Raw genomic sequence first — 13,856 nt, forward strand, 5'->3', positions numbered from 1 at the left:
ACAGTCACTTGTATAAATTATGTGAGGGAACCTGGGAAGGCCTCCCTGCCCCAAAATGTCTCCCTCATTATACTGTCTGAAATCTTCTATGGTTGATGATAGTATCAACCCCTCTAAGGTCACCTTCCATATATTTTGTATTTATATTATATATTTCTCATTTATATATGTTGTCTCCCCCATTAGAATAAAAGCTTCACGAAGACAGGAACTGGCTTTGCTTTTTCTTTGTATCCTAAGCTTTTTACACAGCTCTTGGCACAAAGCAAGTGCTTAACAAATGCTTTTTGAGTAATTGATTCTCAAAGAATCATAAAGTAAAATTAGTCATCACTGTGAAGCAGGAGGAGTTTATGCCTCCTTCCCATGCCTACAGGACATGCTCTAAGATGAGACTTTCTTCTCTATTTCTCACTAAAAGGGGTAGAATTTAGCTCCTACAGCCCATCTAGATACACTCAGTGGCACCCATCAGTTCATTCTTCTAGGGAAAATTTAAGTCAACCTCAACTCCAAATTTTAGAGTTCAAACTTGGGAGAGTTATAGCATAATTCAGAAACCTAAATTGTGACTCATTAGCCACTAGAAGAGTCTTGTAACCTCCTGTACCAGAACTACAGGGTCTTAGTGTATGTAGATAGTCTGTCAAATACAAACCCCTCTGCGGGCGGTTCACCCCAAGCACACTCTGATCTCAAGTTATAACACTCCCGCAGGTGATAGGAACAAACTCATTTATAAAAAGAGAATCAGGTTAACAAACTACCCTCAGCAATTGGGGGTGGGAGAATAGGAAAGTAGGACACATAGATTTTTTTTATCAATCTACATCTAAATGGACCCAGGAAGGAGAGAGGAGGAGAAAGAAGCAGCAGCTAAGGAGTGAAGGGAACACACTCACTACTGCTCAGACCTTTCTTCCTCCTGAGTCTTTGACACTGGCCACTCCAGGTTAGTTGCTTTCCATCTCATTGAACAATCTGTGCCCTGTTTATCCAACTCCAAGGCTGAGGTTCCCACTTCTTTCCTGGTCAAATTGGTTTTCCACCTTGGAACCTCTTCCACTCAAGGTCTGAGTGCTGCCAGATCTTATATCCCCAATTCCAAATGTTATGCAATGTTTCCTAGAGTTTATTTTACTCTTAGGAGAAGGAAAAATATAATTCCCAAGATGCCCAGCTGTCATTGAAAATATTTGATCCATAAGGTCCATGGCCCTGGAGCACTTGTAGGCATTATCAAGGATTATAGCTTTAGAAATTGGGAAGGAGTCTTAGAGGCCATTGAACACAATTCCCTCATCTTACAGATAAGAAAATTGAGGCACAGAACAGTTAGATGATTTGTCTAAGGACACATAGCCTTACGTGCCTGAGACAGAATTTGAACACCAAACTCCCCGACTTTAAGTCCAACCCCCTATCCATTACATCATGCTATCTTACCTGTACACTAACCCACTAGCATACCTTAGAGTGAATGAGTTCAACAGTCCTTTTTCTCCCCTAACGGAAAGACAGTGTAAGAATATTGAGAGCCACAAGGAAGAATGTTGGAAAGTGAGGAAATGCATGGAAGAAAAAATCATAGCATGATAGATTTTGAGCATGAAGGGACTTGGACATCATTTAATCCAATTCCTTCATTATATAGATGAGGAAACTGGTTAAAGAGATGTTAAATGACTTCCGTAAGCAAAATGGAGTCCACATTCTCCAACTCCAGATCCAGCATGTCTTCCTTCCCCTGTACCAAGCTCCCTCCTCTCAAAGGAAGAGATTTCAAAAAAAAATTCACCCTTTAGGGGAATTTATTTTAAAATGATTCAATTCAATAAACATTTATTAAGTGCCTACTACATGCCAGGCACTGTGCTAAATTCCGGGAATATGAATAAGGAAAAAAAAAAGCAATCATACCCTCAAGGAGCTTACAATCTAATGAGGGAGACAACCCACAATAGGAAGCTAGAAAGTCTGGAGGGGACTGCATGTGGGAGTGGGACTTCTTGTTTGGTGGAGTGGAAGTCCCAGAATAAACACTGTTATTTGCCCTTCATTTCAATGAAAACCAATGACATCACAAGTGATATCTTGACTTGCCAAACAGAGCTGCTGATGGAAAATGGAGTTACCAGGAAGGTTGTGAGCCCCTCCATAACAGAAGGATTTGGAAGCAGTTTGGTGCTCCACACTAAATCATAACAGCATTGATTTAATTAAAATGTGGGATTTCACGTTGTTAAAATTATACTATACTGTCTCATGATTTTCCTCCATTCCTCTCACAACATTTAACAGAATTTGCCTCGTTACACGATATGCAGCTGAATCTAGGTAGCAAGGCCTGTGAATTTCTTCTCTTTAGGTCAGTAATTATTAAGGCATTAGGTTGCTATGCCAGCCCCTGATAGTACCAGGTTTCTAGATTACCTAGAAAATACCACCCAGTCAATACCACTAAGAGGGCAGGATCTGGAGCACCAAGCTACAAATTGAGATAAGCCATTTCAAAGGCCTAAGTGCTACTACTTTGGCAGCTGAGATTTTTCTGTCCTCTTACTACAAATAAAATACCTTACCACTGCTGTCCAGATCAATCCCTGGTCATGGAAACCCTGAAGATATTTCTGCTCATTTCCAACTGGGAAATGGCAAAGATTCGACTGGTCCAGACAGTTCAGTTTCAAAGGCTAAGGATAAACAATGTGTTAGAGACACACAGCTGATAGCCACATTCAGATTACTTTGAAGCATCACAGGCTGCGCAGAGATGGAAGGTACCTTAGAGAACACATCTAGTACAAACAACTTTGTCTAGATGAGTTAGCTGAGACTCAGAGGGAAAGGGTTAACTCCCAACATAACCAAATTGGATGTTTATTTCAAAGCTACAAAATTTTGAAAGTAATTCAAATTACAGTCCTCTCATTAAGTTGCTTTACAAAAGTCAAAAATAAATATCTAAAAAGCTTAGAAATAAGAACAGGGATTTTATCACTTACAAGGTCACCTAGCTAATGGGTGGCAGAGCCACCACTAAAATGCAGGTCTCCAACTTGCCAGGCTAGTAGTACTCTTTCCTGCAGACAATGCCAATTTCTCCTGTAGATTCACTGGTCCTTGGAAATTTGCTACAAGGGTGATCTCTCAGGAACATAAACATCAGGCAGAAGTAACATATTTCCCTTCAGAGACTCCTGGAGAGATGAATGCCACCAACTTAACTAATGCTTTTGACCTGAGCTCTTCTGGTCTTTTTCATTGTTAGGAGAACATGGCACAGGAAGATGAGATGCGCACAGATCTACAATTCTTTTTACCAAGTTCCAGGTGTCTTGACACAACAAATCCCATGCCCAGCTCATATACACAGCAGCTTTCTATGAGCTCATGACTTCTTTGTACAATTCCTGTGCAGCACAGTTTCCTAGGGTAGCTATGAGCATTTGTGGTACTTTTTCTCTTGTTTGGAATTCAGCCTCGGTATACCTGGGGAATGGATACATTTCCATCAGAGTCAGTTTGGCCATTGCTTAGGTCAGAAACCACATAGCAAAGGCTCTTAACTAATGGGAGGAGGAATAACAGCTAACATTTATATAGCTCTTTAGGGTTTGCGAAGAACTTTGACAGGTGCTATTATTATCTACATTTTACATGTGGGAAAACTGAGGCAGGCAGTGCTTAGGTAACTTGCCCATGGTCAACCCAGCTAGCAAATAAGTGTCTGAGGTCAAATTTGAACTCAAGTTTTCCTGATGCCAAGTCCAGCGCTCTATTCTCCGTACCACCTAGTCACGTAAATCGAGAACTCTAACTGGAAGGGATGTATAGATGAAACAGAGATGGCTAGGACTGGAAATGACCTTATAGTTCATAAATTTTTCAAGGCTGGAGGGGATTTTAGAGATAATCTAGTCCAACCATTTTATAGCTGAGGAAACTGTGAGAGAGAAAGTGATTGGTCCAAGGTCATAGGGCTGTAATTGTGGGGCCAAGACATGAACTTGGGTTTCCAAAAGCCCATCCAGGTATCTTTCCATCATACTCCACTTCTTCATGTGCCCTGTGGCCAGAACTGAAGGAAATTGAGTTTATGACTTATGGATGATCTCTAGAACCTTAAATAAATCTACAATGATCCCTTCCACATTGTGACTTTCCCCATCATGGTTTGGAGATATTGTGAGTCAGCATAAAAAATTAAATGAGAATTTGGGAGGAGTTTTGAGGAAGTTTGGGATGACACACAAAGGCCAGCAGATGACAGAGAAAAAATTTAGAAATTCAGAAATGCATAAAATATACACACACATATATATAATATATATATAATATATATTATATATATGTAATATATTATATATATATATATATATATATATATATATATATATAGAGAGAGAGAGAGAGAGAGTATTGTATGATACCAACATATTTTATCTTTTAATACCATACGAATTCAGACTTCTTCTCTGGTATGAAGGGAGGGCCAAAACGTTTTATGAGGCTTTTCCAGAATGCAGGAACAGCATGCCACTAACTTACCCCTCAAACCCCACCTCTGCCATGTGGAATGGATAACTGTACTTCTTACACGATATGTTCTTAGAGAGTCAACATTGGTGCCACCCCAAAGAAATAACTGTTTGGAAGAAAGAAACCCAATAGCAAACCCTAAGGAAGGGCTGGAAGCATTCAGTGAGGAAGTGGGTGGACCCTCCCTTCTTCAGGCATTAGGGCTTAGGAGATTTAAAGATTGTTTTGGTTTTAATAGAGCAATGAAGAGTCTAAAGTCTAATCCAAGGTATGTATGTGAAGAGCTGATTATTAGAGTCTCAGACAACTTGAACTAGCAAAGTCCTCAAAGGATTATTTCAAACCATTTTCTTGCCCTTTAAAAAAATATTGATATCTTTTGCTTGTTTTTCTTTTTTTACATCATTAGAATTTCTTCCACTTTCCCTCCTGTCCTCCTCCCAGAGAACCATCTCATATAACAAATAACATTTTAATGTTATTTTAAAACATTTTTAAAAGAAGAAAAAAGAGGAAGAAAAATTACTCCCCCTAAATTAGCAAAACTTATCAATTCAATGAAAAGGTCTCTTGTCCACCCCCTCCCCCACATATACATATTTTCCCTCCAGTCAGGACCAAATAGGATGTCTCCTATTCAGAGATCTATAGGGAATCATATTTCATCTCCTCCTGCAGCTACCCATTTCAATAGCTCTCACCTTTACCTCTTTTGTTTCCTTTAAGAGTACACATTATGATGATATAATTGTGTATACGTATATACATATACATATATACATATATATATATATATATATGGAGAGAGAGAGAGAGAGAGAGAGAGAGAGAGAGAGAGAGAGAGAGCGAGCACAGAGGGAAAGAGAATAAGTGAGACGGAATTGTCTTTAGTTTTAGGTGTTAGCATTTGCTGCTAATGCTACTACCCTGATATCTGGACATACAGTTGCTGTCAAAAAGACCAATGTGAGCCCTGCACTGTGTTCAGTCTAGTCCTGACAGGCAACCCTTCCTGTAAATCCTGGGATACTGGGTTACCATCTCTAATATGTCTTTCCTCAGGCTTGGCCTGGGTGGGGGGAAAAGGGGATCAATGGCTGCCACCCTACAGCATCAGCTTTAGGGGCCTTTTCTTTAGATTTTCTGTAGGGTCAAAGGCACCCTCCTGGAAGAGCACAGCTGTACAGTTTTCTTAAACTCTGATTCCTCACACAGCCTGCCATTGTGGGTGTCTTGGTACAGAGGGCAAGGTGCATTGCCTGCCTCTGGCCTTTGTTTTTTAAGGGCACATTCTGGGTGAGAAGTTTCTGAATGGGTGTCATGGATGGAAAGAAAGCAAAATTGTGGGCCCCACGTCTCTGTGTGAACATAAGAGCTCTCTGCGCCCTTGGTTCCAGGTCCTAGAGATTATAAAGCAATCACGAAATCAGGCTGGGACAATGTCGATACTGTTGTAGACTAGATGGAGGTCTCTCCCTCTCTGCCTATTGATCCCCAGGATTTGAATGAAATCAGAATAGTGGCTTGTACCTGAGCAAAGCCAGAGTGGTGATCACAAAGTTTGTGGCTACTATCTGAGCTTTCACTCTGACATCTGACAAGCCATTTAGTGTGTCTACAAGCATTTAGGAAGCACTTATTATGTGCATAACATTACACTAAGTGCTGGGGATACAATGAAAAGAAAAAAAGCCACAGTTCCTGCCCTCAAGGAGCTTACTTTCTTTTTTTTTTTAATTATAATTTTATTTTTTATTTTTAGTTTACAACACTCAGTTCCACAAGTTTTTGGGTTCCAAATTTTCTCACCCTCCCTCTACTTCACATTCAACTTATTTAAATAATAGTCCAGTTGTAAAGAAGAATTATAATCAATGGAATGAATCGTGAGAAAGAAGAAATGAAACCAAAAAAGAAGGAAAAAAAAGAGAGCAAATAGTTTGCCTCAATCTGCATTCAGTCTCCACAATTCTTTCTCTGGATGTGCATAGCTTTTTCCATCATGAGTCTTTTGGAGCTCTTTGAACCTTGCATTGATGAGAGAAGTCAGGTCCATCAAAGTTAGTCCTTACAGATACCATGTGTCCGTAATTGTGTATAATGATCTCCTGGTTCTGCTCCCCTCACTCAGCATCAGTTCATATAAGTCTTTCCAGGTTATAATGAAGTCTGTCTGTGAGGAGCTTACTTTCTAATGGGGAGACAATATGTAAATCACTAGGTGCCTCAGGTCCTACAATTGTAATCAGGCTACTTTTGCTGTTCATTCACTTGGACCCTGACTCTTCCTTGGCCCCATTGGGGTTTTCTTGGCAAAGATACCAGAGTGGTTCCGCATTTCCTTTTCCAGCTCATTTTACAGATGAGCAAACTGAGGCAAACAGGGTTAAGTGACTTGCCCAGGGTTACACAGCCAGATCTGAGCTCAGAAAGATGAGCCTTCCTGGCTCCAGACCCAATATTCTAACCCCTGTACCCACCTAGCTGCCCAACTTATTGTTAGTTATTTACTGAGTACCTACTATGTGCAAAGCCCTACGATGGGTGCTCTGGGTCACAAAGAAGTATATGATACTACTTGTGTCTTCATGATACCTACAGTCTAGTTGGGGAGACAGGACACAATTAGATAAAAAATTCAAGTCAGAGATATTATTGGTACAGATCCAACTCCTGAAGGTTGTCTGTAAATCAGCATTAGTGTTTTATTAGACTTTGGTATGAAATGCAATCTGACCGCAGGGTGATCCTTGGAGCTTAGGAAGGGCATTGTAGAATCAGAGATGAAAAGTTCCCACTGTGAGACTGGACATCTATCTCTGAAAGTGAAGAAAGAGGACTGAAATTCTAAAGGCAGACATTCTCATGTGATACTCTTTCCCCTTCCCGAATAATATCCCAGGTCCCTCTGGATAAGAATGAAAATCAACTTCAGCCTTTTCTTCAGATTTTCTGTAGGGTCAAAGGCACCCTCCTCGAAGAGCAGAGTTGTGTAGTCTTCATAAACCTTTTGTCTCAGGTAAAGACCTCTGGAAACCATAAAGGATAGAGAAAACCATCTCTGTCTGGTTCAGAGTCTGAAATTCTCCCCTAAGGCATTTCAGTTCCAGCTGTCTTAAAGGTTTCTAGTTCAAAGTGAGGCCTTCTAGGCTGAGGGGGTGAGAAATGAGTCAGTTCTTTTTAGACACCCGCTGCCCAACAGCACAAAAATGTTTTGAGGTTGGCCAGAGTCCAGAGGAGTGCTAAGGAAGTTGGTTGGAGGCCAGTCCCTACTCCTGGCACAGTGGACAGAATACCTTTGGTTTCTTGTAACCAGAGGAGTTTCACTCCACCTTTTTTTGCTCCCCTCAATCTCCACCCTCCCTTTACTCCCCTCCGCCCCCCCACCTGAGCCCTGAGGCCAACTCTGTCTATCCTGGGAATATAGTACAGACTGTGGTTCCTGAGTCTGTGAAGGTAAAGCTAAGATAGAATTTGTGGAAACAAGTCAGGCAACCTGCTGGGTCAAATTGTCTCAACTGCTTTTCCAGCCCTTTGGCTCCTTCACCCACTCCCAGCCTCTCTCTCTCTAGGGTAGAAGGGTAGTGAATGGGAAGCTTTTTGTGCAAAGTCCCAGTCTCACAGAGTCCCCTGCTCACATCTCCTGGGCTGAGAATAACATAGGCAGGCAAAGAAAGAAGAAAGCAAGTGCTTTCAGTACATATTTAAGTATTTGAAAGATTGGCATATTTAGAAGGAGGATTACACTTGTGTTGCTCAGCCCTGGAGAGCAGAAAGAGTAACAGGATATAGCAAACAAATGAACCTTAAATCAAAAGGACATGGGCTTGAATGCTGATGCTGTTACTCATTACATCTGTAACCTTGAAAAGTCACCTAGCTTTTCAGACTATTTCCTGATCTGTAAAATCAGGAGATTGGACCAGATGATCTCTACAACCTCTTCTAGCTCCAAATTCTATGATTCTATGAGTAAATTGCAGAGAGTCCAACTATAACTGGATAGAAGGAATTCTTTCATAATTATTAGAACTGTCAAAAAGTAGAATGAGTAGTAATGAGTTCCCCATCGTTGGAGATATTCAAGTAGAGAATGTGGATGATCAGATTCGAGGTATGCTACAGAGAGAATTTCTGATCAGGTATGGTTTGGACAAGACGACCTGTGAGGTCCTTTTCATCTCTGAGGTTTTATTCAGCTTAATTGAGCAAGAATTTACTGAGTACCTACTATGTGCTAGATGCTAGGGATGCAAAGCCACAAATAGTCCTTGCCCTAAAGAACCTTACACTCTTTTAGAGATTCTACACAAAAAGATACAAGAAGCACATAACTTAGGATATCACTTGAAAAGTTCCTTATTGGTAGGTGAGTATAGGGAGAACTTTCTATATGGAATTATTTTTTTTTAGTATTTATTTATTTATTCTTGGTTTTCAATATTCACTTTTATCAGATTTTGAGTTTTAAATTTTCTCCTCCTTCCCCTCCTTCCTCCCTAAGATGGCATGCAATCTGATATAGGCCACGCATATATTATCATATTAAATATATTTCCACATTAGTCATGTTGTAAAGAAGAATTAGAACCAAAGAGAAAAACCACAAGAAAGAAAAGGCCAAAGAAAAAAGGGGAAAATAGTATGCTTCAATCTACATTCAGACTCCATAGTTCTTTCTCTAGATGTGGATAGCATTTTCCATCATCAGTCTTTTGGAATCGTCTTAGATCATTGCATTGCTGAGAAGAACTACGTCTATCAAAGTTGGTCATCACTCAATGTTGCTGTTACTGTGTACAATTTTTTTCCTGGTTCTTCTCACTTCATTCAGCATGCAAGTCTTTCCAGGTTTTTCTGAAATCTGCCTGCTCATTTCTTATGGAATAATAGTATTCCATTACGTTCATATACCACAACTTGTTCAGCGATTGCCCAATTGATGGGTGTTCCCTCAATGTCCACTTTGTGGCCACCACAAAAAGAGCTGTTATAAATATTTTTGTATGTATGGGTCTTTTCCCCATTTTTATGATCTTAGAAGTGGTATTGTTGGACCAAAGGGTATGTACAGTTTTATAGCCCTTTGGGCATAGATGGAATTATGCCCGAAGAGTTATTAAACTACCTATACTCTTTGACCCAGCAATACCACTACTATGTCTGTTTCCAAAGATGATTATTAGGGGAAAAAGGAAAAGGATCTATATGTTCTAAAATATTTAGAGTGAGTCTCTTGGTGGTAGCAAAGAACTAGAAATTATAGGGATGCTCATCAATTGTGGAATGGTTGAATGAGTTCTGGTGTATAATTGTGATGGTGCTATGAGAAATTATGAGCTCAGTGATCTTAGAAAAACATGGATAGACTTGAAGAAAACAATGAAGGACGAAATGAGCAGAACCAAGACAATGTTGTATATAGTAATACCACTATTGTTTTAAGAACAACTTTGAGTGACTAAGTCATTTTGACTTTTACAAATACCCAAATTAATGCAAAGGACATATGAAGGAAAATGCTATCTGCATCCAGAGAAAATACTGATAAATAGAAGTACGTATAGAATGCTGTTACACATATTTACATGTTTGTGTCTAATGGCAGCCATCTCTAGGGTAGGAGGAGGGAGGGAAGAAAAAAGGGGGAGGAAAAGAGATTTACATGATAACTTTATTATATATTCAAAAGGAATGGCAAGTCGTACATTATAGACTTGCCGTTTCATGTGCAATCATCTTTTTTTGTGTTATACTATGTAATGAAAATGCTTGCTTTATTCCGTGAATTTAAAATAAAATAAATAATTTCTTTTTAAAAAAAGACAGATGTCCTTAATGGTTAGATTTGTTTCTGGGTCTTTCTCACACAGTGTCTGTCCTCGACCCTCCTACACTTAGTCTTCTAAGATCCTCTTGGTTTGAGGAACAAAAGGCCCTTAGATTATGCAATTAAGTTTTACTTATTTTAGGTTCCTGGTTGATCTGTGAATTGAAGTAGTTTAAAGGCTGTCATATGAATCATTGAGTCCAACTCCCTCATTTTAGAGATGAGGAAAGTGAAGTCATGAGGTCACATCACTAGTTATAGGATTTCCAACAGAAGTTTTGGCTAGTGGCTTAAGCAGGACTAGAATCTGGGTTTCTTGACTTGTCTAGTACTCTTTTCCACTGTACCTTATTTATTGTTCTGGGCTCGAAATCCAGTTCTGTTCTCTCTGCCTGGAAAGCCTTTGTGCAATGGTCTGTATAGTGAGTCAGACACCTATTCAATGCTTACTGGTACTACTCTGTTTATTGGTACCTAGTCTCTTTCCTCTATTGATTCAAATGAAGAATGGCTTAAAATCCAAGCCCACAAGCCATTCCCCTGGATTTCCATTGGTGTAACTTAAGATGAGCAAATGCCTGTGACAAGAAGGAACCTCTCATAACTCCACCCACTCTTCTCCTAAGGGAGGAAACTTCAGAGGCTCAAACCCATGTCTATCTCCACCCCAGCACAGTACAACCAGCAACTTAGCAGTTCTTCTACACAGGTGTCCATTCCAGTAGGGGATAGCTGTGTAGTGGAAATCTGAGAGCAAAGAGGAGAGTCTTTGAAAATGGAGAGAGTTCTGGGGTCCCAGGAAGTCCATGCAGTGCCCTTGTGTGCCACCTGAAAGGCCAGTGGGCCTGCTCTGAAAGGAGATCCTTTGCAGCTTTTGGGTAAGTGACACAACTGTCAATTCTCACTGTTTAGGGAAACAGGCCCTAGAATGTCAAATCTAGAAGAGATCAAGTAACCCCCCCCACACACACCTCCATTCTACAGAAAATGGAACTGAAGCCAAGAGAAATGAAGTAGATCACCTCAGGTCACCCAGTGCTTGAGCAAAATGACCCAGAGCTCCTGATCCCCAATTTTTCTAGCACACTTCCCTGCTTTCTGAGGGGGTCAGGAGCTTGAGCACTTCACATACTTAGATCCAACCCAGAACCTAAGAGGACATGTGGATGGACCACACCAGAAGTAGAGAACCAACTTTAGATTTTTTGTCTTCTATCTTTTTTTCTCAATGATATGAGGAGTAATAAGGCTTCTTCTAACTTTTTTTAACCTCAACCTCATCTGAGCTCAGCCAGTACTTTTTTAATTTAATGGTTTTGTGCTGGTTCCTTTTGATTGGGAACTGGGAAAACTTCTTCCTCCTGTTTCTTCATCCAAGTTGGAGACTTATAAGATTAGGATGCCTTCAGTGTTACTGTTAGGAAGATTTGGGGAAATAGGGAGGGAGGGAGGAAGGATGGAAACCATCTCCCCTTTTCCCATGGGTACTGTCGCTGCTTCTTAGAGAAAAGCAAAACAAAAACAAACAAACCTAGACAAGAGAGTGCTAAGCACCTTAGTTGATCCTACTTGTCAATGATAACTGACACTTACTAGCAGTGTGAGCCAGGGCAAGTCACTTAACCTCTTTGAGACTAGTTTCCTTATCTATAAAATGAGAGTATTGGACCTCTGCGGACCCTTCCAACTACAAATCTGTAATTTTATGATGCCTTCATCCTTTTCTAAGTGTTCAGGGAGTTGAGGTGTGTGTGAGGCTACCATGAGGCTACATCCAGATCCCACCCTCCCTTTCCTCACTCCTTATCTCACTGGGTCAACCTTCCCATAGGGGATAAATTTGAGAAAAGTCTTGAAATTCAGAATTAGGGGAGTGACTTTGTAAATTGGAAGTGAAAGGTTATTTCAGGTTTGTGAGAGATGGAAAGTAGGAAAAAAAAAACCATTTTATTAAGTACCTAATTATGTGCCAGGCACTGTGCTAAGCTCTTTGCAAAGATTTCCTTTGATCTTCACATTAACCCTGCAAGGTAGGTGCTATTATAATCTTCCATTTTACAGGTGAGGAAACTGAGACATATAGCGGTTGGGTGACTTGCCTTACACCATTAGTCAGTATCTGAGGCTGGATTCGAACTTCCTGACTCCAGATCCAGTGCTCTCTCCACTGTGTCACCTATCCGCCTCTGACGGAGGCATGATGGAAAAAGTAATGAAGGTGGGAGTGAAAGGTAACCAGACACAAGGTGATGTGAAATGAAAGAGACCTGAGGACAAATAGATAAGGAGGAAAGTCACCAGGGCAGGGAAGCCACTATAGGAGATCTAGGATGGTGAGAAAGGCAGATCTTAATGAGAACTTTGGAGGGGAGGAGGAGAGGAGTTTGTTATCTACATAATTAAAAGGTGGGCAAAAAAAGATGACTATATTCTTGGTATTCATGATTGATGGGAGTAAAAAGAGCAAAAGTAGAGTTCTGGAATTTACTTTAGGAACCAGGATGGTAGGGTTCAGTATTGTTGGATCCTCATTATGACCTTGGAAAGTTTAGCTGCTCCAGGGAGGCTCCATGCCAAGAAAGACTGAAGTCCTGACACTCAGACCACCCACCCTCACCACAGAGTTTCCAGGACACTGGGACCCTGGAAACCCAGATTTGAGAATCTCCATTCCACTGTAGAATCGTGATAAGTAATCTCGGAATCATCTATGTGACTTGCTTTCTTAAGACAATTTCTGACATCGACTCCTAAGCTCATGAAGTCAAGGCTCCCCCAGGTCTTATTTACCTGACAGTTCCTATGTGCGTGCACACACACACACAGACTCTAGGTGGGTGTCTGTCTATACTGGATGAGAGCTGATAGGTCTGAAAAAAGGAACAATGAGAGTGTCCTCAGATGTTTAGTGTGGCACTTGGCCATCCCCACATATAGGACCAGACCACAACTGAAGCCCCACATAGTTATCCATTGTTTCTACCCAGCAAAAGCAAGGCTTTTGACATAATGTCAGACAGTGGGCATGGAGAAGGTCTGGATCTAAGCCAAGTTGAATGCCTTAATATGATTTCTCTTCTAGCAAATTCACTGAAGTCTATTGCAAAAGTTGTCCTGGATCACCTGGGACCTCATATCTCACTCAACCCAGAAGGAACTGGGCAGACAGGGATAAATAGGGAAATCATATTGGAGTGGCAAAGTCTCAGGCTTTGTTTAGGGTGGATTTTTAATGTAATCCTTTAAAAAGAGCACAATTCCTAAGAAACTTTCATTGAACATGGTTCTTGGGACAGACTCTTCTATAAAGTCATAGAATTAGAAGGGATGTTTTGGCTCCTTTGGTCCATTTCTTGCCTGAGGCAAAAATCCGTCAGGCTGAGTGTGTGGCTGATGTTCTCCTCAAATTTCCATTCCCTTCATAATGTCCTTTTTACTTCACAGGTGATTCACATTTCTGCCTTACTGTGAGACAAAGTTCCCA

This window comes from Trichosurus vulpecula, chromosome 3 (assembly GCF_011100635.1).
Source record: "Trichosurus vulpecula isolate mTriVul1 chromosome 3, mTriVul1.pri, whole genome shotgun sequence".
Taxonomy (NCBI): Eukaryota; Metazoa; Chordata; class Mammalia; order Diprotodontia; family Phalangeridae; genus Trichosurus; species Trichosurus vulpecula.